Raw genomic sequence first — 26,156 nt, 5'->3', positions numbered from 1 at the left:
ATGCTGATGAGTTACCGCCACTCTGATATCCAAATGTTATTCCCGGCTGTATGTAATAATACACATCAGGCCTAATAATGTACGAAATAACACGTAAAAAACAATACTGCAAAATTGCCTGGGGGCTAGAAGCACGGCTGCCCTCTATCGGCGCCATTACGGTTAAGTTCTGTAATACGGTTCGCATATCCAAATTGCAACATGTATTTTCATAAACCATTAACATTTTATGGTCTGCATGTAGTGTTAATGTCAGATCTCAGTTTAAACCTTGCAAGTGGCATTGTCTGATTACTATGGTTCCATCTCTTCTGGCACTTGTTAATGTACACTTAACTTTTTTGCCAGGATGACAACCCCTATGTACTATATGTGTCATGTGCATCTCCCACAGTTGTAAATATTGGAATGAAACATTGGTTGGGTTCTCTGTACATTCATAGCAGGATTCTCCTTTACACAAGGAACTCACCGCTAAACTAGCTACAGTGTAATAAAAAGCATATACCACAAAGATTTGAATTTAGTGTTCAAAAACTCATCTGAAATATTTTATAATATAACCCTCTATATATTTTGTCACTTTGAAATGTATATTTTTACTTCCAGGTTAGGACTATGAACGTAGCTAATTAGAACCTTAGCCAATCAGTTTGTTGAAATTAAATGACTTAAAAAAACATTGTGTTGGTAATTAAGTTAATGTCCTTTCCAAGGATTCCAACCTTTTATTTTGTTTAAAGTTTTATAACAAAGCATGCTTCTGCATGCTTTTCTGTTCCAAACCAATCCCTTTCTCCTTCAAACTGCTTCCAAACTTTACCATTTCCTATACCTGGTTCCAAACCACACCCTGTCTCCTACACACAGTATTTGGTTTCAAACCAAGCCCCTACACGCAGCACAGTACCTGGTTGTTGTTTAACAACTTAATACAAGGTTGATATCTAGAAATCAGCTCATTTTATTCTTAACATAATACACAAAAGTCAGCCAGAGTTCACATGTAACATTGCTTATTACTACACTAACCCATGTACATAAACCAAACAAACAAACAAAAAAATTAACTAACAACTTGTTAGTTATTGCTCAGTAACAAAAAGTTGGTCAGCTGGTGTCACTGGTTTTATAAACAACTTTGCAGGGGTCCCTTTGACAGTATTTATCCAGACATTTAACTGTTACCACAAACTATAAACATTCAAAAATATAATTCAAAATAAATAATTCTGTATACACATTGTCCTTTTCTTGCTGCTTTTATCCATATCCACTTAATATTGATAACGAAGTAATTGTCAGTAACATGAAATAGGTAATTATTCAGCCATCCACATTCTCCTGACACACAACCCTTAAAATTGTGTTCTGACTTAGTATAACTGTGTACTCAGCTTCAAACTATGGTTATACTTGTCAATAGGGTTCAGTTAGTTTTTTCGCTAAACCATAATGTTCCTTCCTGGGTTAACATTTGGTGACTAATAGTGTTACAAACATTGTCACAAGCATTGACTCATCTCCATTGTTTCAACTGAGGAAAGGGAATACTGAGTAAGTTGCACAACAATGCATTCAACCAAAATACACTACCGGTCAAAAGTTTTAGAACACCTACTCATTCCAGGGTTTTCCTTTATTTTTACTATTTTCTACATTGTAGAATAATAGTGAAGACATCAAAACTATGAAATAACACATGGAATCATGTAATAACCAAAAAAAGTGTTAAATCAAAATATATTTTATATTTGAGATTCTTCAAAGTAGCCACCCTTTGCCTTGACATCATTGCACACTCTTGGCATTCTCTCAACCAACTTCATCTGGAATGCTTTTCCAATAGTCTTGAAGGAGTTCCCAAATATACTGAGCCCTTGTTGGCTGGTTTTACTTTACTCTGCGGTCCGACTCATCCCAAACCATCTCAATTTGGTTGAGGTCGGGGGATTGTGGAGGCCAGGTCATCTGATGCAGCACTCCATCACTCTCCTTCTTGGTAAAATAGCACATACACAGCCTGGAGGTGTGTTGTGGGTCATTGTCCTGTTGAAAAACAAATGACAGTCCCACTAAGCCCAAACTAGATGGGATGGCGTATCGCTGCAGAATACTGTGGTAGCCATGCTGGTTAAATGTGCCTTGAATTCTAAATAAATCACAGACAGTGTCACTAGCAATGCACCCCCACACCATAACACCCCCTCCATGCTTTACGATGGAAAATACACATGCGGCGATCATCTGTTCACCCACACTGCGTCTCACAAAGACACGGTGGTTGGAACCAAAAATCTCCAATTTAGACTCCAGACCAAAGGACAAATTTCCACCAGTCTAATGTCCATTACTCGTGTTTCTTGACCCAAGCAAGTCTCTTCTTATTATTGGTGTCTGTTAGTAGTGGTTTCTTTGCAGCAATTCGACCATAAAAGCCTGATTCACACAGTCTCATCTGAACAGTTGATGTTGAGATGTGTTTGTTACTTGAACTCTGAAGCATTTATTTAGGCTGCAATTTCTGAGGCTGGTAACTCTAATGAACTTATCCTCTGCAGCAGAGGTAACTCTGGGTCTTCCTTTCCTGTGGCGGTCCTAATGCGAGCCAGTTTCATCATAGAGCCCGATGGTTTTTGCGAGTGCACTTGAAGAAACTTTCAAAGTTCTTAATTTTCCATATTGACTGAACGTGTCTTAAAGTAATGATGGACTGTCATTTTTCTTTGCTTATTTGAGCTGTTCTTACCATAATATGGACTTTGTCTTTTACCAAATAGGGCTATCTTCTGTATATCCCCCTACCTTGTCACAACACAACTGATTGGCTGAAACACATTAAAAAGGAAAGAAATTCCACAAATTTAGAAGGCACACTTGTTAATTGAAATGCATTCCAGGTGACTACCTCATGAAGCTGGTTGAGAGAATGCCAAGAGTGTGCAAAGCTGTCATCAAGACAAAGGGTGGCTATTTGAAGAATCTCAAATATATATATTTTTTTATTTATTTGTTTAACACTTTTTTGCTTACTACATGATTCCTTATGTGTTATTTCATAGTTTTGTTGTCTTCACTATTATTCTACAAAGTAGAAAATAGTTAAAAATAAAGAAAAACCCTTGAATGAGTAGGTGTTCTAAAATTTTGGACCAGTAGTGTATGTGTTCCGCATTTAACCCAACCCCTCTGAATCAGAACACAGTTGTAAGGATTCCCTATTTGTGTCCTTCTGGGAATGAGTTAAATGCTTAGATATAAACTATACAGAATTCTGGACCACCTAGAACTTTTCCATCACAACAGTTTGGGAACCCCCATGTTATGCTACTTATCCTGCATAGTGCACACATTACACAGTGTCTACATTTTACAGTATAATGGTAAAATTACCTGTTAAAGAATGTCCAATATATTTGAGCAGTTTCATAGTCACAACTTATTTTCCCTTTGCCTCTTGATTGGAAGACTACAGTGCACAAATGTTAACATTATACTCCTTTAAAAAATGAATCGTTTAAACTAGTAACAGGACCCTGAACGGCTTCTACCGCGAGCCATAAGACTGCTAAACAGTTCGTCCGAGTAGATATTTGGTTAACTATCTGCATTGACCCCTTTTTGCACTAACTTTGACTCATCACATATGCTGCTGCTACTGTCACTTTATTCCTAGTTATATGTACATATCTACTTCAATTACCTCGTACCCCTGAACATCGACTCGGTACTATTACCCCTTGTATATAGCCAAGTTATCGTCACTCATTGTGCATCTATTGTTACTTGTATTATGTGTTTTTTATATTATTTATCTACTTTCTCTGCATTGTTGGGGGTGGGGTGGGTTCTAAGCTGACATATGGAATCATTTTAAGATGATCATAAGGTGGCTCATTTAGCTATTTGAATTTTAGGACCCCTTTAGGTATAAAAAAATTTATAACATTTGATATAATATTGAATTTGGCCTTTACTACTATAGCCCAAAGAGAGATACTGAATAACACATTCATAAATGGCAAAAAGACATTCAAAAAATAAATAAGAAACAAGGTTACGTGTTTGTCCTTTATCTAGGAGATATAAGAAAGCTCAGGAAATCATATACAGTACCGGTCAAACGTTTGGGCACACCTACTCATTCCAAAGTTTCTTTATATTTACTATTTTCTACATTGTAGAATAATAGTGAAGACAAACTAGGAAATAACACATGGAATCATGTAGTAACCCCAAAAAGTTTTAAACAAATCAAAATATATTTAAAATAACCGATCGACGGGTTGGTGACCACTCATCTAACATATCACTTGTATACTTCACCAAGAGGTTGTTATATATGACCAGCAAATATAAACCTTTTAGTCTTAGAAGTACAGTAGGTCAAACCTGGCCCAGAAAGCTTGATTGTGCTGTATTCACATTCATCCTGCTTGTGGCAAGTCGAGGCAGTGTGTTAGCTGGTATTCTACCTAATAAGCTAAATGTACAATATGTCTGACACCAACACAGTAATAGGTGTTCAAGCATTGACAGTTATGGTAATAAATACAAATCATTCAAGATGTGTCTCATGTTCACTACTGTTTTTGAACCTACTTATTGTTGAACAAATGACTTATCGATAGATTGGAATATCTACACTGGCTAAAACTAGCATCACTACTCAAAGGACATTAATACAAAAAGAGCTGTGAGAGCTACTCTTTACTAACCACATGGTCTTCCTCAGAGTACAGTCTGACTTCAGACAAGACGAGATTGACAGCGTGAGTCAACACAGTTCTATGTGAGAGCTCGGTTCTGTAACAGTCTAATGAGTGTGAGGACATCTTTACTAACTAGCAGTATAAATTCATTATGGTCAAACTCTACTCAAATAATACCCACAGTCCATTGTACAGAAATTCTTCTGACGATTGGTCCTCAAAAGGTGTTCCCTTGGTTCTGTCACATCGATGTCAGGAGGAAGATGAAGCTGAGAAAGTAATGAGAGATTTGTTGGTTAATTCACTCAACATCCCCCATTATTTCAAAACAATTACAATTTGTACAAAACTATTTGCATACTTATCGAAGCTACTTACATACACTTATTTAATTATGTATAATAATTGATAGCAGTTATCAATTGTTCACATCAACAAATTTGCGGAATGCATACCTACTGAAATGTTTAAGCTTGGTAAAGAGGTCCCGTTGTCTCTTCAATAGGTTCTGCAGAACAACAAAAAAATGCTGAACATTTTTACTGTATTTTCACCAGAACCCAAAGAGGTCAAAATGCTACAATAAGTTTAATGACTGACAATGTTAGTTTATCAGGAGATGGTAGCCGTGAGCCCTACCACGAAGGGGCCTATTGTTTGCTGTGCATCGATGCACCATGACCCCAATGATCAATACTGCAATGAGCAGAACAACTGCCAGCACAGAGAAACTGGAAATAGCTGCAAGTCTCCAGACATCAGATCTCTCCTCTGTAAATGTGCCTGAAAAGGGGACATATTGGTCAAAGGGGACAGTTTTGGTTATGTGCAAGATTTAGTTGTAAGTTAAATTATTAGCTAAGGAACATTCAAACTTAACTTACAAGTGTTACATGAAGGGGTCTTTGGATACTGCTTGCATGTTGAGCAGGATACGCATTGGTCTATGTCTGAACTCCAGAACTCTTTACTGGTGCATAGGCCTGTGAAAAAAAACAAATGGAGAGGCTTAATCCTCTGACAGCATTTACCCTTTGAATGACCACAATTTGTGACTCATACTGTACATTTGCTCATTGGGAAATGTTCCTCTACCTCACCAAAGCAAATTAACTATTGGAATGGAGTGTGTATATATTATTTTCCTTCAACATTGGTCAGTGTCCTGCACAGTGAGAATCATAGATCTGCTTGAAGTCTTTGGACAGCAACCTAAGTATGTAGATGTTTTTAAAACCTGCCAATAAAAAAAGGTATGCACTCAGTCTGTGTGGTCTCTGAAAGGAATTGTTTTGGCCCAATAATAAAGAAATCGTATGACATCAAGTCTAAAGAAATTGAGAAGATCCGAGAAACTGTGGGTTTCCTCTTCTTATAAAATGAGTTGGGGAATTCCTTTGGTTTTGCACCTACACGTAAATTAACATTACTCACTGGCTTTGTGTGTACAAGCATGGTGAGACAGGCAGGATGTGTCATCAAGACCAGCTTTGCCGCATTGTTTTGGGTGTTTGACTTCTAGAGAAGTTGGTGAGACTGAAAGCATAGCAGCATTGAACGGTGGTTCCTCCCTGACTGACACACGTCATAAACTAGATAAACATTTCTACATCCCTTGAGACACTACAAACGGAAACCTCATATATCCTTTTAGAGAAGCCACAGCCAGCAGTACCAGACTAATATACACTACATGACCATAAGTATGTGGACACCAAAGGTGTTCGATGGGGTTGAGGTCAAGGTAATGTGCAGGCCAGTCGAGTTCTTCCACACCGATCAACAAACCATTTCTGTATGGACCTTGCTTTGTGAACGGGGGCAATGTCATGCTGAAACAGAGCCTTCCCTAAACTGTTTCCACAACGTTGGAAGCACAGAATCGAACATTGAATGCTGTAGTGGTAAGATTTCCCTTCACTGGAAGGGGCCTAGGCCAAAGGGGGCCTGCCAAAGGGGCCTAGGCCAAACCATGAAAACAGCCCCAGACCATAATTCCTCCTCCACCAAACTTTACAGTTGGCACTATGCATTGGGGCAGGTAGCGTTCTCCTGGCATCCGCCAAACCCAGATTCGGCCGTCGGACTGCCAGATGGTGAAGCATGATTTAATCGCTCCAGGGAACGCATTTCCACTGCTCCAGAGTCCAATAGCGGCGACCTTTACACCACTCCAGCCAATGCTTGGCATTGCACATGGTGCTCTTAGGCTTGCTTGTGTGCAGCTGCTCGGCCATGGAAACCCATTTCATGAAGCCCCCGACAAACAGTTTTTGTTGCTTCCAGAGGCAATTTGGAACTCGTAGTGAGTGTTGCAACCGAGGACAGACAATGTTTACGTGCTTAAGCACTCGGCGCTCCCGTTATGTGAGCTTGTGTTGCCTACCACTTCGCAGCTGAGCCAATATGGCTCCTAGATATTTAATTTCACAATAATAGCACTTACAGTTGACCGGGGCAGCTCTAGCAGGGCAGACATTTGACTAACTGACTTATTGGAAAGGTAGAATCCTATGATGGTGCCACATTGAAAAAGTCAGAGCTCTACACTAAGGCCATTCTCCTGTCAATGTTTGTCTATGGAGATTGCATGGCTGTGTGCTCAATTTTATACACCTGTCAGCAACGGGTGTGGCTGAAATTGCTGAATCCACTCATTTGAAGGGGTGTCCACATACTTTTGTATACAGTGCATTCAGAAAGTATTCAGACCCCTTGACTTTTTCCATATTGTTACATTACAGCCTTATTCTAAAATTTATGAAATAAAAAAGGTTTCCTCATTAATCTACACACAATATCCCATAATGACAAAGCAAAAACAGGTTTAGAAATGTTTGCAAATCTATAAAAAACTGAAATACCATAAGTATTCAGACCCTTTGCTATGAGACTTGATATTGAGCTCAGGTGTATCCTGTTTCCATTAATCATCCTTGAGATGTTTCTACAACTTGGAGTCCACCTATGGTAAATTCAATTGATTGGACATGATTTGAAAAAGGCACACACCGGTCTATATAACGTCCCACAGTTGACAGTGCATGTCAGAACAAAAACCAAGCCATGAGGTCGAGGGAATTTTCCGTAGAGCTCCAAAACAGGATTGTATCGAGGCACAGATCTAGGGAAGGTCCCCAAGAACACAGTGGCCTCCATTCTTAAATGGAATAAGTTTGGAACCACCAAGATTCTTCCTAGAACTGTCCGCCCAGCCAAACTGAGCAGTCGGGGGAGAAGGGCCTTGGTCAGGGAGGTGACCAAGAACCTGATGGGCACTCTGACAGAGCTCCTCTGTGGAGCTGGTAGAACCTTCCAGAAGGACAACCATCTTTCAGCACTCCAATTTTTTTCACCTTTATTTAACCAAGTTGGCTAGTTGAGAACAAGTTGTCATTTACAACTGCGACCTGGCCAAGAAAAAGCAAAGCAGTGCGACACAAACAACAACAGAGTTACACATGGAATAGAAAAGCGTACAGTCAACAAGACAATAGAAAAAAACAAAGTCTATATACAGTGTGTGCAAATGGCGTTAGGAGGTAAGCAATAAATAAGCCATAGTAGCAAATTAATTACAATTTAGCAGATTAACACTGGGTGATAAATGAGCAGATGACGATGTGCAAGTCGAGATACTGGTGTGCAAAAGAGCAGAAAAGTAAATTAAAAACAATATGGGGATGAGGTAGGTAGATTGGGTGGGCTATTTACAGATGGACTATGTACAGCTACAGCGATCGGTTAGCTGCTCAGATAGCTGATGTTTAAAGTTAGTGAGGGAAATATAAAGAAAGTCTCCAGCTTCAGCGATTTTTGCAATTCGTTCCAGTCATTGGCAGCAGAGAACTGGAAGGAAAGGCGGCGAAAGGAGGTGTTGGCTTTGGGGATGACTAGTGAGATATACCTGCTGGAGCGCGTGCTACGGGTGGATGTTGTTATTGTGACCAGTGAGCTGAGAAAAGGCGGAGCTGAGATGACCTGGAGCCAGTGGGTCTGGCGACGAATATGTAGCGAGGGCCAGCTGACTAGAGCACACAGGTTGCAGTGGTGGGTGGTATAAGGGGCTTTAGTAACAAAACGGATGGCACTGTGATAGACTGCATCCGGTTTGCTGAGTAGAGTATTGGAAGCTATTTTGTAAATGACATCGCCGAAGTTGAGGATCGGTAGGATAGTCAGTTTTACTAGGTTAAGTTTGGCGGTGTGAGTGAAGGAGGCTTTGTTGCGAAATAGAAAGCAGATTCTAGATTTGATTTTGGATTGGAGATGTTTAATATGAGTCTGGAAGGAGAGTTTACAGTCTAGCCAGACACCTAGGTATTTGTAGTTGCCCACATATTCTAGGACAGAACCGTCCAGGGTAGTGATGCTAGTCAGGGGCGTGCGGGTGTGGGCAGCGAAAGGTTAAAAAGCATGCATTTGGTTTTACTAGTGTTTAAGAGCAGTTGGAGGCCACGGAAGGAGTGTTGTATGGCATTGAAGCTCGTTTGGAGGTTAGTTAACACAGTGTCCAAAGAAGGGCCAGATGTATACAGAATGGTGTCGTCTGCGTAGAGGTGGATCAGAGAATCACCAGTAGCATGTGCGACATCAATGACGTATACAGAGAAAAGAGTCGGCCTGAGAATTGAACCCTGTGGCACCCCCATAGAGACTGCCAGAGGTCCGGACAACAGGCCCTCCGATTTGACACACTGAACTCTATCAGAGAAGTAGTTGGTGAACCAGGCGAGGCAGTCATTTGAGAAACCAAGGCTATGGAGTCAAAAGCCTTGGACAGGTCGATGAAGACGGCTGCACAGTACTGTCTTTTATCGATGGCGGTTATGATATCGTTTAGTACCTTGAGCGTGGCTGAGGTGCACCCGGATTGCACAGCGAAGTTACGGTGGGATTCGAAAATGGTCAGTGATCTGTTTATTGACTTGGCTTTCCAAGACTTTAGAGAGGCAGGGCAGGATGGATATAGGTCTATAACAGTTTGGGTCTAGAGTGTCACCCCCTTTGAAGAGGGGGATGGCCACGGCAGCTTTCCAATCTTTAGTGATCTCGGACAATACGAAAGAGAGGTTAAACAGACTGGTAATAGGGGTTGCAACAATGGTGGCGGATAGTTTTAGAAAGAGAGGGTCCAGATTGTCTAGCCCAGCTGATTTGTACGGGTCCAGGTTTTGCAGCTCTTTCAGAACATCTGCAATCTGGATTTAGGTGAAGGAGTAGCTGGGGAGGCTCAGGAAAGTAGCTGCGGGGTGGGGTGGGGGGTGGGGGGGGGTTAGAGCTGTTGGGCTGGGCAGCCAGCCATAGGGAAATGCTTATTGGTGACTGTGTTACCTAGCCTCAGTGCAGTGGGCAGCTGGGAGGAGGTGCTCTTGTTCTCCATGGACTTTACAGTGTCCCAAAACTTTTTGGAGTTAGAGCTACAGGATGCAACTTTCTGTTTGAAGAAGCTAGCCTTTGCTTTCCTGACTGACTGCGTGTATTGGTTCCTGACTTACCTGAACAGTTGCATATCGCAGGGACTATTCGCCACAGGGTGTTTTTATGCTGGTCAAGGGCAGTCAGGTCTGGAGTGAACCAAGGGTTATATCTGTTCTTAGTTCTACATTTTTTTGAAAGGGGCATGCTTATTTAAGATGGTGAGGAAATTAATTTTAAAAGAACGACCTGGCATCCTCGACTGACGGGATGAGGTCAATATCCTTCCAGGATACCCGGGCCATATCAATTAGAAAGGCCTGCTCGCAGAAGTGTTTTAGGGAGCGTTTGACAGTGATGAGGGGTGGTCCTGATTGAAAACAGCAGAGGTGTATTTGGAGGGCAAGTTGGTCAGGATAATATCTATGTTTACGGATTTAGGGTTGTACCTGGTGGGTTCCTTGATGATTTGTGTGAGATTGAGGGCATCTATCTTAGATTGTAGGACTGCAGGGGTGTTAAGCATATCCCATTTCAGGTCACCTAACAAAACAAACTCTGAAGATAGATGAGGGGCGATCAATTCACATATGGTGTCCAGGGCACAGCTGGAAGCTGAGGGGGGTCTATAACAGGCGGCAACAGTGAGAGACTTATTTCTGGAGAGATTAAGTTTTAAAATTATAAACTAACTGTTTGGGCATAGACCTGGAAAGTATGACAGAACTTTGCAAGCTATCTCTGCAGTATATTGCAACTCCTCCCCCTTCGGCAGTTCTTTCTTGACGGAAAATGTTGTAGTTGGGTATGGAAATCTCAGAATTTTTGGTGGCCTTCCTAAGCCTGGATTCAGACACGGCAAGGACATCAGGGTTGGCGGAGTGTGCTAAAGCAGTGAGTAAAACAAACTTAGGGAGGAGGCTTCTGATGTTAACATGCATGAGACCAAGGCTTTTTCGATTACAGATGTCAACAAATGAGAGTGCCTGGGGACACACAGGGCCTGGGTTAACCTCCACATCACCCGAGGAACAGAGGAGGAGTAGGATGAGGGTACGGCTAAAGGATATCAAAACTGCTCGTCTAGTGCGTTGGGGACAGAGAATAAAAGGAGCAGATTTCTGGGCGTGGTGGAATAGAGTCAGGACATAATGTGCAGAGAGGGGTATGGTGGGGTGCGGGTACAGTGGAGTTAAGCCCAGGCACTGAGTGATGATAAGAGAGGTTGCATCTCTGGACGTGCTGGTTATACTGGGTGAGGTCACCGCATGTGTGGGGGGTGAGACAAAGGAGGAATCTGAGGCATGTAGAGTGGGACTAGGGGCTCCACTGTAAACTAAAACAATGATAACTATACTAATCAACAGTATACAAGGCATATTGACATTTGAGAGAGACATAAAGCGAGGCATAAAGCAATCACAGGTGTTGATTGGGAGAGCTAGCTAAGACAACAACAGCTAAATCAGCTAAGACGACAACAACAGGTAAAATGGAGATGAATGGGCAGAGAGGGTCGGTTAACTACACACAGGGCCTGAGTTCGGGGCTAGGGCCGACAGATAAAACAAAAAAAAGAAGGAAAAAGAAAAGATGAATGCCAAGCGTCACGTCTGGAGGAAACCTGGCACCATCCCTACGGTGAAGCATGATGGTGGCAGCATCAGGCTGTGGGGATGTTTTTCAGTGGCAGGGAGTGGGAGACTAGTCAGGATCGAGGGAAAGATTCTAGGACAGAACAGAGAGATCCTTGATGAAAGATCCTGAGAGCTCTGGAGCAGGTTAAGACTGGGGCGAAGGTTCCCATTCCAACAGGATAATGAGCCTAAGCACACAGCAAAGACAAAGCAGGAGTGGCTTTGGGACAAGTCTCTGAATGTCCTTGAGTGGCCAGCCAAAGCCCGGACTTGAACCCCATCAAACATCTCTGTGGAGAGACCTGAAAATAGCTGTGCAGCGACGCTCCCCATCCAACCTGACAGAGCTTGAGAGGATCTGCTGAGAAGAATGGGAGAAACTCCCCAAATACAGGTGTGCCAAGCTTGTAACATCATACCCAAGAAGACTCGAGGCTGTAATCATTGCCAAAGTTGCTTCAACTGAGTAAAGGGTCTGAATACTTATGTAAATGTAATATTTCCGCTTTCTTTTTTGTTATACATTTGCAAAAACCTGTTTTTGCTTTGTCATTGGGGAGTGTGTGTAGATTGATGAGGGGATTTTTTTTTTTTAATCAATTTTAGAATATGGCTGTAACGTAACAACGTAGAAAAAGTCAAGGGGTCTAAATACTTTCTGAATGCACTGTATATACACTGCTCAAAAAAATAAAGGGAACACTTAAACAACACAATGTAACTCCAAGTCAATCACACTTGTGTGAAATCAAACTGTCCACTTAGGAAGCAACACTGATTGACAATACATTTCACATGCTGTTGTGCAAATAGAATAGACAACAGGTGGAAATTATAGCCAATTAGCAAGACACCCCCAATAAAGGAGTGGTTCTGCAGGTGGTGACCACAGACCACTTCTCAGTTCATATGCTTCCCGGCTGATGTTTTGGTCACTTTTGAATGCTGGCGGTGCTTTCACTCTAGTGGTAGCATGAGACGGGGTCTACAACCCACACAAGTGGCTCAGGTAGTGCAGCTCATCCAGGATGGCACATCAATGCGAGCTGTGGCAAGAAGGTTTGCTGTGTCTGTCAGCGTAGTGTCCAGAGCATGGAGGTGCTACCAGGAGACAGGCCAGTACATCAGGAGACGTGGAGGAGGCCGTAGGAGGACAACAACCCAGCAGCAGGACCGCTACCTCCGCCTTCGTGCAAGGAGGAGCAGGAGGAGCACTGCCAGAGCCCTGCAAAATGACCTCCAGCAGGCCACAAATGTCCATATGTCTGCTCAAACTGTCAGAAACAGACTCCATGAGGGTGGTATGAGGGCCCGACGTCCACAGGTGGGGGTTGTGCTTACAGCCCAACACCGTGCAGGACGTTTGGCATTTGCCAGAGAACACCAAGATTGGCAAATTCGCCACTGGCGCCCTGTGCTCTTCACAGATGAAAGCAGGTTCACACTGAGCACATGTGACAGACGTGACAGAGTCTGGAGACGCCATGGAGAACGTTCTGCTGCCTGCAACATCCTCCAGCATGACCGGTTTGGTGGTGGGTCAGTCATGGTGTGGGGTGGCATTTCTTTAGGGGGCCGCACAGCCCTCCATGTGCTCGCCAGAGGTAGCCTGACTGCCATTAGGTACCGAGATGAGATCCTCAGACCCCTTGTGAGACCATATGCTGGTGCGGTTGGCCCTGGGTTCCTCCTAATGCAAGACAATGCTAGACCTCATGTGGCTGGAGTGTGTCAGCAGTTCCTGCAAGAGGAAGGCATTGATGCTATGGACTGGCCCGCCCGTTCCCCAGACCTGAATCCAATTGAGCACATCTGGGACATCATGTCTCGCTCCATCCACCAACGCCATGTTGAACCACAGACTGTCCAGGAGTTGGCGGATGCTTTAGTCCAGGTCTGGGAGGAGATCCCTCAGGAGACCATCCGCCACTTCATCAGGAGCATGCCCAGGCGTTGTAGGGAGGTCATACAGGCACGTGGAGGCCACACACACTACTGAGCCTCATTTTGACTTGTTTTAAGGACATTACATCAAAGTTGGATCAGCCTGTAGTGTGGTTTTCCACTTTAATTTTGAGTGTGACTCCAAATCCAGACCTCCATGGGTTGATAAATTGGATTTCCATTGATTATTTTTGTGTGATTTTGTTGTCAGCACAATCAACTATGTAAAGAAAAAAGTATTTAATAAGATTATTTCATTCATTCAGATCTAGGATGTGTTATTTTAGTGTTCCCTTTATTTTTTGAGCAGTGTAGTTTAGACAAGGCACATTTAAATAAATATATGTAAAGTGAAGAAGTATTGAAGGAAAAGGTCTGCAATGTTAATTAAACTCAGTAAAGAATAAAGCATGATGGTAAATGAAATGTGATCACAGCACTAAACAAACTTGTAAATAATGTAATGAAAAACCTGTTACTTTACAGAGTTAATAGTTCACTTTGACGTCTTCACATCAATAGATTCAATCATTGACGTTGTTAGGGTTAAACTGGCTATTTTGTTTGCATAACCTATATAATATACCGGGGAAGCTATGCTACAATATTAAGTATATAAACTACGGATAAGTCAACTGCTGAAGACAAGAACTACAACCGGCGACAGGAAGTGCATCACGAGGCTGGGACCAGCCTGCCCGCCGACGATAGGAGGAGCAAGTTTAAACCACGCTCCTCCTCCCTCTGACAGGCCAGCATTGAGCGGGAACTATCTCTGTCAGAGTATATAAGAGAGAACAATAGGATGTGACGCTCTCTTCTCTGTCTGCCCTGCGTGGTGTCACAGCGAGACCGTATATATATATATATATATATATATATATATATATATATATATATGAACAACTTATTTACCATACACGTGTTTGCAATAATTAAAGAACAAAGAAAACTTGAGTTACTCTTTGCCAAATAATTTGTTCTAATACCAGATTTGAATTGACGCGACCTTACAACGTGATGTAAAGATAGAGTTAAATAAGATGAAGATTATAGTTTGCTATTTCTTGAGCTCAAAGGTCACACAAGGGTTAAAGTTCTAGCTATCCAGTGTAATCAGGTGTTCACAATGTAATTTGTTATTTTGTAATTCAGCATGTTACCACATGGGCAATGTACTTAATTGAGAAAATGTTGACAATTTTCAACATTCACGGCAAACAGTTGGAAGGATGCATACTTTTTCATAACCTGCACCATTATCTCACCATTCCACATTACTTTAATCATGGGTGTAATATAGGCTATGATTGGTGTGGTGTTGATCAGTCATACTTACAGGATTCTTCTTTTAGTTGCATTTAGCATCAGCTGCTTTGTAACTCAGTGAAACGATACCAAAAGGTCAGTACTGAGTGACACAATGATGTAAGACAAAGGTGTGAGATAAGAGTGCAGGAAATTGGAGACAAGTCAGCACTTGCATGAAATCTACAGTATCAAACAGTCAGTCTGGGTTTCCATGGTAAGATAGCAGATGATGCATGTTATCAGTTAGTGTTTTATTTTTCAAGGGATTCTCATCTTTGTCTGTCATACCCAGGGGCGGAAATCCCGGGGGGGACGGGGGACACATGACCCCCCCCATCCTGGGAAAAATATGATTTGTCCCCCCCCAATATATCACTGAAACATAACTATGTAATTTAAATAATATTAATAATACGCAATGAAAGCAATTGTGCTGATTATAGACACTTAATAGCGCGTTTAAGTTTCAAAAGATTGCGACCCCCCCACCCTTTTCCTCACAATGGTTTGATCCACTGGCAAGGTAACAGAGGGGTCGTGTCTACTGTCTGAAAGGCACTCAATGAACGTAACTGACGTAAAGTTAATCCAGTCAATTGCGCACACACACTAGCTGATTATGCAGAGCTAGCGCGCAAATATTAACTATTAAGCTAGCTAGTACCTATTCCATTTATGTGGCCTCGTCAAAGATGGAATCTTTGCAATCGTCAATTTATTCCGAGATCAGCATGCAGATGATGTAAGTTAGTGCTTCAAAGTCCCTGTGATAAGGTTAGCGATAAACTGAAGTCCAAACTGAACAGAACTACACTCTTCTTCTACCATTGTCTTAAATATATTTATTGGTCTCGTTGCAAAAGCTAAATTGTCGCAAGGGAACTTTTATTTATTTATTTTATTTAACCCGGGTAGAAAAGATTATAGCAAACACCACTGAAACGGAATTGGTGCTCGCTTGCTTTGCAAATTCAGCTATTGTTGGAAGCCAGCCAATATGAAACAAACTATTACAATTACAAAAGGTTGCAGCATATGTTGTGTAAATGGTGAACTCATACAGCTGTCAACTCTTGTCATTTTAATCCGTTTCACATTTGCTAGCTACCTTTTAGATCGAAGCCCAAATAGAATGATAAAAGATAAGATGATAGAAGCCCATCTCCTACTGTAAATAACCTACACACTGTGTGTGTGTGTAGCCAGCCAGCCAGGTAGAAAAATGGCAGAAAAATTAAAGACGGACATCAGAGTATTTTTCAGTACACCAAAACGCAAAGTAAGAACCCTAGTAGCCTAATATTTCAAAGACTAGTTGATAAAATGTTCATAAGAAAGAAATGAAATTCTAATGGAAATGTTTCACAATGATGTCATTAGGCAGAGCAGGCAACAGATGGCACACAGACAGCAGAGTTGGGGACAGATATGCAGGGTTAGACTGGCAGAGACAGGGAGTCTCAGGTAAGTTTGTTGAGTCTTTGTTTGGCAACATTATGAAAGGTTCTCAATTTTTTTGACTTGTAAAATAGGAACATAATTGGAAAATGCCATGGATACCCCCACTCTCAACTTAAACTGGTGACTGAACTAAGATTTGTTAAAGGCAATGGTATTGCTGTTGTGAGTAGTTGTGTAGTTTTGGGTACCGGTAGTTAGGAGTACGGCAAACACCTTATTTCTTTGGTTCCTCAATATACATTTACCATATTACAATGTAGGCTATGTGTTACAGCACTACTTTTGGTGTCCCCCTCAGGAATTGCTCTTGAGAAAATTTCATGTAATTGTCCCCCCCAAAGTTGATATCAGATTTTCGCCCCTGGTCATACCATGACTGCTAATGTTAGAATTGACGTGTGCTAGCTGTTAGGCCTTCATATTCTGCATGAGAAGGTGTCACTTGAAAAGAGGGGGGAGGGTAACTAGATTTATATTTGATAAATAATCATAGGAAATCAACACTGGTAGCCTATAGTGTCAGCACAATTCCAATTCACCCGTGGGTCGAGGGTGCAAGCTAAATCTCGGAAAACTCTTGACGGCATTCTGCCTTCTCCCTACAGTTCTCAACCAGTAACATGCCGAAGCTGTGTTTTATAGTTTCGAAACGTCAATAATCATCGCTTGCGACACGGCTTTCGAAACATATGGCCCTTATATTTCATCAGCGAGAAAGAATCCATTAAATAAAACACATTTACTGTAGCAGTTTTGCACAGCTCAATACCGGGCCTCCGTCCGACGCAACTACACTTCCCATGTTAGGCTTACATTCAGGTGTTCAGGGCATGCTAGATACTTAGTACAGTTGGTCGCCTCATGTCTTCCGTAAACAATCGCTGGATTATGGAGATATGGCCGTGGGGAACACTAACAAGGTGTGTATAAATGTAACGTTTTTTTTTGTTGAAAATTATTTATCGCTGATATGAGAGATAAGGTCCTTATGCTTCCAAACCCGTACCGCAAGCGACACTTGTTTATTTTCAGATTGAGCTTCGAGGATCTTAACAAAACTCCCCCTTACATAAGACGCCTTCATCCAATGACTCTTATGTGTAATATAATGGAACTGAGAGTCATGATCAAGGGCAAGCCTATTTCAGCATTTTCTACATTGTTTACCTGGTCTGGTCAATGCTTAAACAGTCTCACATGCATGCAATAAATAATAACGTTCTCATAACTGAGAGCCACCCTAGAAAATAAAGGAATTCTTAATGTGCTGGGAATGGGAGAACATTTTTTCCCAAGTTCAAAGTCACCAATTATGCTAATCATTTATAAATCCTCAAGCAAGTAAAGAAGTTATATTTCTTTTCTGTTGCCAACTACAAGTAGGCTACACCATTCAATTAGGTCTGTCCTCACCCGTTGGCATGGATGGAGTGAAATAAGGTGATTAGAATGCGGAACCGGTGCGAAGGCAGCTGGTAGAAAACTCGATAAGCAACCCTTTTATCCGACTCAATTTGAGAGGCCATGCGATGATTCCATGTTCTTAAATAAAACACGAATTCCCATGCGATTAAAAGTGAGAGAAAATAAAGTTTTCGCATTTCAAATAAAACATTTCTTACAAGTCTTTTTCTACTTGCCCTTACATAGACATGTCAACGAAAACAAACTTTGTACAATTACATTTTAGCACAAAGTTTAAGAAAAAATATTTGACTTACTTTGCCCATTCACTCCGTTTAGTTTCACAATTGTCGCAATGATCAGTCCACAAAGCGCACAGAGAATGTATGAAGCCATCGTTCTTGTATAAACGCAATTCCCGAAAGTTCATCTGATGAACACACCGTGTTGGGGAGTAGTCTGAGCCTTGTTTTAATAGAGTACACACCCACGCTAACAGTTGAACTCCTATGAGTCATTTCCTATGTACTGTACTGAAATTCTCAATGTATTGCGCATGAAGCACAGCGGTCTGGACAGGCAGGAAACTTAATGATACTACAATAAACGAAACTGAAATGTTGTAAAGAGAGAAATGTCAATGGATCATTCAACGGCGTCAACACCACAGCCACTGCTAGCTAGCCAACTTTACCAACTATCAGTACTGTAGAAACTAAATACATTACAACGGAACGATTTGATTAGTGTAATGTTAGCTAGCCACATAGTTGTCTTTGTATCAAAGATAAAGGTAAACGCAGCCACTGCTAGCTAGCCAACTTTACCAGCTAGCAGTACTGTATCATTTTTAGTCAAAGATTTTTGCAATGTAAGCTTAACTTTCTGAGCTTTTGAGTTGTGTAGTCCACTTGTGTAGCTAGCAGAACTGACTTTGTGTTAGCATGCTAGTTAGCTACGGCGTCATAGGACACGGTGCACTGGGTGGGTTTCACGGAAGAATACTGTACCAAGTTATCTAGCTGAATAAACTAAGTTTGAGCCTATTCCTGGAAACATTGAACCACTGTAGTTTACATCAATTATAATTTCTAAAGTGGAAGTTGGAAAAGTTATATTTGAGTGTTTCAGCGAATGGTTAGTGAGGGAGGCCCTGCTCTCTCGCTTCCCCAGTTGTTTAGTTAATTTTCATTCCAATCTCCTTTGCATTAGCGTAGCCTCTCCTGTAGCCTGTCAACTTATGTGTCTGTCTATCCCTGTTCTCTCCTCTCTGCACAGGCCACACAAACGCTTCACACCGCATGGCCGCTGCCACTCTAACCTGGTGGTCCCAGCGCGCACGACCCACGTGGAGTTCCAGGTCTCCGGCAGCCTCTGGAACTGCCGGTCTGCGGCCAACAAGGCAGAGTTCATCTCAGCCTATGCTACCCTCCAGTCCCTCGACTTCTTGGCGCTGACGGAAACATGGATTACCACAGAAAACACTGCTACTCCTACTGCTCTCTCCTCGTCTGACCACGTGTTCTCGCATACCCCGAGAGCATCTGGTCAGTCGGGGTGGTGGCACTGGAATCCTCATCTCTCCCAAGTGGACATTCTCTCTTTCTTCCCTGACCCATCTGTCTATCTCCTCCTTTGAATTCCATGCTGTCACAGTCACTAGCCCATTCAAGCTTAACATCCTTATCATTTATCGCCCTCCAGGTTCCCTTGGAGAGTTCATCAATGAGCTTGACGCCTTGATAAGTTCCTTTCCTGAGGATGGCTCACCCCTCACAATTCTGGGTGACTAACCTCCCTACGTCTACCTTTGACTCATTTCTCTCTGCCTCCTTCTTTCCACTCCTCTCCTCTTTTGACCTCACCCTTTCACCCCCCCCCCTACCCTATGCTTTGACCTCTCTCTCCAGATGAAATCTTGCGACTTGTGACGGCCGGCCGCCCAACAACCTGCCCGCTTGACCCTATCCCCTCCTCTCTTCTCCAGACCATTTCCGGAGACCTTCTCCCTTACCTCACCTCGCTCATCAACTCATCCTTGACCGCTGGCTACGTCCCTTCCGTCTTCAAGAGAGCGAGAGTTGCACCCCTTCTCAAAAAACCTACACTCGATCCCTCCGACAACTACAGACCAGTATCCCTTCTTTCTTTTCTCTCCAAAACTCTTGAGCGTGCCGTCCTTGGCCAGCTCTCTTGCTATCTCAGAATGACCTTCTTGATCCAAATCAGTCAGGTTTCAAGACTGGTCATTCAACTGAGACTGCTCTTCTCTGTGTCACGGAGGCTCTCCGCACTGCTAAAGCTAACTCTCTCTCCTCTGCTCTCATCCTTCTAGACCTATCTGCTGCCTTTGATACTGTGAACCATCAGATCCTCCTCTCCACCCTCTCCGAGTTGGGCATCTCCGGCGCGGCTCACTCTTGGATTGCGTCCTACCTGACAGGTCGCTCCTACCAGGTGGCGTGGCGAGAATCCGTCTCCGCACCACGTGCTCTCACCACTGGTGTCCCCCAGGGCTCAGTTCTAGGCCCTCTCCTATTCTCGCTATACACCAAGTCACTTGGCTCTGTCATATCCTCACATGGTCTCTCCTATCATTGCTACACAGACGACACACAATTCATCTTCTCCTTTCCCCCTTCTGATAACCAGGTGGCGAATCGCATCTCTGCATGTCTTGCAGACATATCAGTGTGGATGACGGATCACCACCTCAAGCTGAACCTCGGCAAGACGGAGCTGCTCTTCCTCCCGGGGAAGGACTGCCCGTTCCATGATCTCGCCATCACGGTTGACAACTCCATTGTGTCCTCCTCCCAGAGTGCTAAGAGCCTTGGCGTGACCCTGGACAACACCCTGTCGTTCTCCGCTAACATCAAGGCGGTGACCCGATCCTGTAGGTTCATGCTCTACAACATTCGCAGAGTACGACCCTGCCTCACACAGGAAGCAGCGCAGGTCCTAATCCAGGCACTTGTCATCTCCCGTCTGGATTACTGCAACTCGCTGTTGGCTGGGCTCCCTGCCTGTGCCATTAAACCCCTACAACTCATCCAGAACACCGCAGCCCGTCTGGTGTTCAACCTTCCCAAGTTCTCTCACGTCACCCCGCTCCTCTGCACACTCCACTGGCTTCCAGTTGAAGCTCGCATCTGCTACAAGACCATGGTGCTTGCCTACGGAGCTGTGCGGGGAACGGCACCTCCGTACATTCAGGCTCTGATCAGTCCCTACACCCAAAGAAGGGAACTGCGTTCATCCACCTCTGGCCTGCTCGCCTCCCTACCTCTGCGGAAGCACAGTTCCCGCTCAGCCCAGTCAAAACTGTTCGCTGCTCTGGCACCCCAATGGTGGAACAAGCTCCCTCACGACGCCAGGACAGCGGAGTCAATCACTACCTTCCCGAGACACCTGAAACCCCACCTCTTTAAGGAATACCTGGGATAGGATTAAGTAATCCTTCTAACCCTCCCCCCAAAAAAGATATAGATGTACTATTGTAAAGTGGTTGTTCCACTGGATATCATAAGGTGAATGCACCAATTTGTAAGTCGCTCTGGATAAGAGCGTCTGCTAAATGACGTAAATGTAAATGTATTTTGAACCAGCAGCGCTAAATACCATGACCGCACCCTTTCTGATTTGCTCTGTAGCCAATTTGGAGTGAAAACTGTATAGTCTGGAATTATTAGTGTTCTCATTGTTATTACCACGCCTGTTGTATACGTCATTCACTGAGCACTGCCAAAAAAGTATATTGCATACGTCTGGATCAAGCAGTGGAGAAAAGCACTTAAAACTGGGTTTGAATACGTTTAGGGTTGTGTAAAACCTCAAAAGAGGAACTTTTGTGATGCAAAGTTGTACTTTTCTAAGAAACACTACAGAGATGACAAATATTAGAGAAAATAATTATCTTGGTTTTCATGATTAGATTGCGCAACTGTTGCAGTGTTCGATATCACGTTTTTTGTGTCAAAGGGGCTTGTCGCCATTCTCATTAAGTAGCAACATCAAACACAACATTTACATAATTTAGCAGACGCTCTTATCCAGAGCGACTTACAGTAGTGAATGCATACATTTCATACATTGTTTTCTCTGTACTGGTCCCCCGTGGGAATTGAACGTTGCAAACACTATGCTCTACTAACTGAGCCACACGAAACCCTCCAACACAAACAAACCCTTCCTATCAGGGTTTCCATAATGAAAATGTGGCACTGGACACTTGGCCTGCAGCATCTTAATTTACCGGACTCATTAGCATTGGGTGCGTAACCAGATTAGGGCGTCCGTCACCGTACTCAGAATGACAGAAATTACATTTAGATAGTGGTAATTAATCTTAACAGAACATGTAAATCAAGGATGCAATGACTTTGTCCTTACTGCGCAATTTGAAGATGTTAGAATTACTGTCCACATTTACTTCTCCTCAGCCAACAAGACCAGTAACGAACAGCAAAATCACTAGCCTATGTATAGGCAGCGTGTTAGTTTCAAGTTTGGGTAAGTATATTTTCACCATAAAAATGTATCTTTATAATAAAGCATGCCATGCATCATCGCATTCGCAGACTTACATTTGCAGACTCATTCAAGGCTTTTTACATGTTTTACTATTTTCTTCATGTTTAAATAAGACATCAAAACTATGAAATAACACATATGGAATCATGTAGTAACCAAAAACCAAAAATATATTTTAGATTCTTCAAAGTAGCCACCCTTTGCCTTGACAGTTTTGCACACTCTTGGCATTCTCTCAACCAGTTTCACCTGGAATCCTTTTCAAATAGTCTTGAAGGAGTTCCTACATAGGCCGAGCACTTGTTGGCTGCTTTTCCTTCACTCTGCGATCCAACTCATCACACACCATCTCAAATTGGGTTGAGGTTGGATGATTGTGGAGGCCAGATCATCTGATGCAGCACTCCACTTTCCTTCTTTGTCAAATAGCCCTTACACAGTCTGGAGGTGTGTTGGGTCATTGTCCTGTTGAAAAACAAATGATAGTCCCACTATGCCCAAACCAGATGGGATGGCGTATCGCTGCAGAATGCAGTGGTAACCATGCTGGTTAAGTGTTCTTGAATTCTAAATCAATCACCAACAGTGTTACCAGCCAAGCACCCCCACACCATCACACCTCCTCCTCCATGCTTCACGGTGGGAACCACACATGCAGAGATCTGTTCACCTACTCTTCGTCTCACAGACACAGCGGTTGGATCCAAAAATCTCCCATTTGGACTCATCAGCCCAAAGGACAGATTTCCACCGGTCTAAGGTCCATTGCTTGTGTTTCTTGGCCTAAGCAAGTCTCTTCATATTGGTGTCCTTTAGTAGTGGTTTCTTTGCAGCAATTCGACCATGAAGGGCCTGATTTATGCAGTCTCCTCAGAACAGTTGATGTTGAGATGTGACTGTTAATTGAGCTGCAATTTCTAAGGCTGGTAACTAATGAACTTTACTCTGCAGCAGAGGTAACTCTGGATCTTCCTTTCCTGTGGCGGTCCTCATGAGAGCCAGTTTCATCATTGCGCTTGATGGTTTTTGCGACTGCACTTGAAACTTTCAAAGTTCTTGAAATATTCCGTGTTGACGGACCTTCGTGTTTTAAAGTAATGATGGACTGTCGTGTCTCCTTGCTTATTTGAGCTGTTCTTGCCATAATATGGACTTGGTCTTTTACCAAATAGTGCTATATTCTGTATACCACCCCTACCTTGTCACAACACAACTGATTGGCTTAAACGCATTAAGGAAAGAAATTCCACAAATTAACAAGTCACACCTGTTAAGTGAAATGCATTCCAGGTGACTACCTCACGAAGCTGGTTGAGAGAATGCCAAGAGTGTGCAAAGCTGTCGAGGCAAAGGATGGCTACTTTGAATAATCTAAAATCTATTTTGATTTGTTACATTTTTTTTGATTACTACATGATTCCATTTGTGTTATTTCATAGTTTTGATGTCTTCACTATTATTCTACAATGTAGAAAATAGTAAAAAATAAAGAAAACCCCTGGAATGAGTAGGTGTATCCAAACTTGACTGGTACAGTATGTAATGTGATGAGTAGATTGGATAGTCATAATTTAGGCTAATAATATAAATCAATCACTGTTTGCAAATTAACTTTCAATGCATAGCTGAGCTTATAGGGTAGAGGTCTGGGATATAGGCTATATCAGATAGGCCTACGTTCCTTTCTTTGCATGGGAAAAACACATTTTATGCAATTCCAGTACACTTTAGATGACTGGAGACATATGCAGATTTTTTTTTAATAATACAAATTACAGGGTTGCCTACTCTACTGACAAACAGATAAATTTAAACGTTACCATATAAACGGCCTATGAGAAGGGGAGACACAAACAGAATATGACGTCCATCTAAACTGGAGGAGGACATTTACCAAAAACAAACTTAAGTGGCAGTGACCCAACAATGAAAAAGAATGAATGTGTACCGGGTATATGGCCTCCTGGTGCCAATAAGCTAGGCTATCATAGCCACGGGAGGAAAAAAAACGTTTCAGATTGTTATAAAATGGGTTCGCGCTGCAGACTGCTATATCGGCCCGCTAATACAGGACTTCTTGGCCCAGTGCACTACTTTTGTGATTTTCATTTTGTATTTAATTTTTTATTCACTTTTCAGGGGGTGCTCCAGCACCTAAGCACCCCTGAGGTGCTTATGGTTCTGGAGCATCCCCTGAAAAGTCTGAATAAAAAAATGTAATACTAATTAAATATAAAATAAAAATCACAAAAGTAGTGCACTGGGCCTAGAAGTCCTGTATTAGTGGACCGATATAGCAGTCTGCTGCGTCGACCCAATTTTTAACAATCCAAAACGTTTTTATTTTAAGGCTAGGGGAAGCTAATGATCCTCTGTGGCAAAATCATGTATTTACAGGAGTAGGCTAATTAGGCTATATAATGTTGGCAATTTAATTCAATTTACTTAGGGAAATCTTAGCCTTATGGACTCACCACCTATGAGCCTACAGTGCATTCGGAAAGTATTCAGACCCCTTGACTTTTTCCACATTTTGTTACTTTAAAGGCTTATTCTAAAATGGATTAAATAAATACAAATCCTCAATACCCCATAATGACAAAGCGAAAGTTTTTTTTTTGTATTGTTTGCAAATTAATAAATAATCTTATTTACATAAGTATTCAGACCCTTTGCTATGAGACTTGAAATTAAGCTCAAATGCATCCTTGATGTTTCTACAACTTGATTGGAATCCACCTGTGGTAAATTCAATTGATTGGACATGATTTGGAAAGGCACACACCTGTCTATATAAGGTCCCCCAGTTGACAGTTGTCATGACTTGCCCTCCTGTTTTGAGATCAAAGGTTTCAAGACCCCCCTCTCCTGGGGGAGTCGGCCAGTTTTATGACTCGTAAATACCTTGCAGAAACTCTCCCTGGCCATGCAGTATTGAGGGGAAAGAACCCTTTTGATACAAGGAGATTATTCCCGCCAAACTACAACATCCAAAAGTGGATAATGAAACAATATTCCTAACACAAAGAATGTTGGAAATGGTCGGGAGGGACTTAAAGATCAATCAAATCAGATTATTTGTTTGGTGATATCATTAAAGATGTTATAAACGGAAACATTGGTAACTAAGAGCTTTCAATGTATATGTCAGAGTTACATCTAAATGTTGTAAAACATATGATTAAATATAAAACTGTGAGAAGATGAAATGTGATTCTAGCCTTCTAAATGAGAATTGTTTTTCATGTAAAGTTTTACCCAGTCAGTAGCCACGCCCAAGTGAGCACAGACATGATGCCAAAAGGATGGAATGCCCCTTTTTCCAGAGTGCTTCTAAAAGGACTCCTTACGAAATTTACATTAGACCAAACATGCCGGTTTGCTGCTGGTCTTAGCTGTACCCTGAATAATCGACCATTAAGACCAGAAAACGTGGAGCGGTGGCTACACGTTGAAATGGTTGCAATTTAAATGTAGACCAGTACATTGCCAGGTTGCTACTGGCGTGTAAAATTGTTTAAAACTACTAGACCAGTATACGTGCAGCTCGAGCTGAATACGTGATAAATGGTCTAAATCTACACGACTCTGAAACTTGAGTGAAAACTAAGACATGCACCACCTGCAGCTCTGCATGTAAAGTAGTCTAGAATTTTGACTAAGGACACAAGGAAGATCTTTTCAAACGATCATTGGAACGTCTGATGTATCCAGTCTAACGAACACTTCCAGAACA

At 42.3% G+C, this 26,156-nt stretch overlaps 1 long non-coding RNA gene across 4 annotated transcripts; it reads right to left on the bottom strand.

Annotated features, from left to right (window-relative positions):
- Positions 1-944: 944 nt before the first annotated feature.
- Positions 945-18,543, bottom strand: LOC106578269 (uncharacterized). Of its 4 annotated transcripts, XR_006760648.1 has the most exons (6): positions 18,205-18,543; positions 5,597-5,695; positions 5,313-5,495; positions 5,168-5,220; positions 4,894-4,981; positions 945-2,049 (listed from the first exon to the last, which is right to left on the bottom strand). It is a non-coding gene; the product is annotated as an uncharacterized lncRNA (long non-coding RNA). The 4 variants fall into 4 exon arrangements; XR_001322402.2 differs by lacking the exon at positions 945-2,049 and having other exon boundaries at positions 3,808-4,981; positions 5,172-5,220; positions 18,205-18,534; XR_001322404.2 differs by lacking the exon at positions 945-2,049 and having other exon boundaries at positions 3,808-4,981; positions 5,352-5,495; positions 18,205-18,533.
- Positions 18,544-26,156: the final 7,613 nt, after the last annotated feature.

Source organism: Salmo salar, chromosome ssa19 (assembly GCF_905237065.1).
Source record: "Salmo salar chromosome ssa19, Ssal_v3.1, whole genome shotgun sequence".
NCBI lineage: Eukaryota > Metazoa > Chordata > Actinopteri > Salmoniformes > Salmonidae > Salmo > Salmo salar.
The sequence above is the reverse complement of the archived record's forward strand: the minus strand, read 5'-3'. Positions and strand labels throughout refer to the sequence as shown.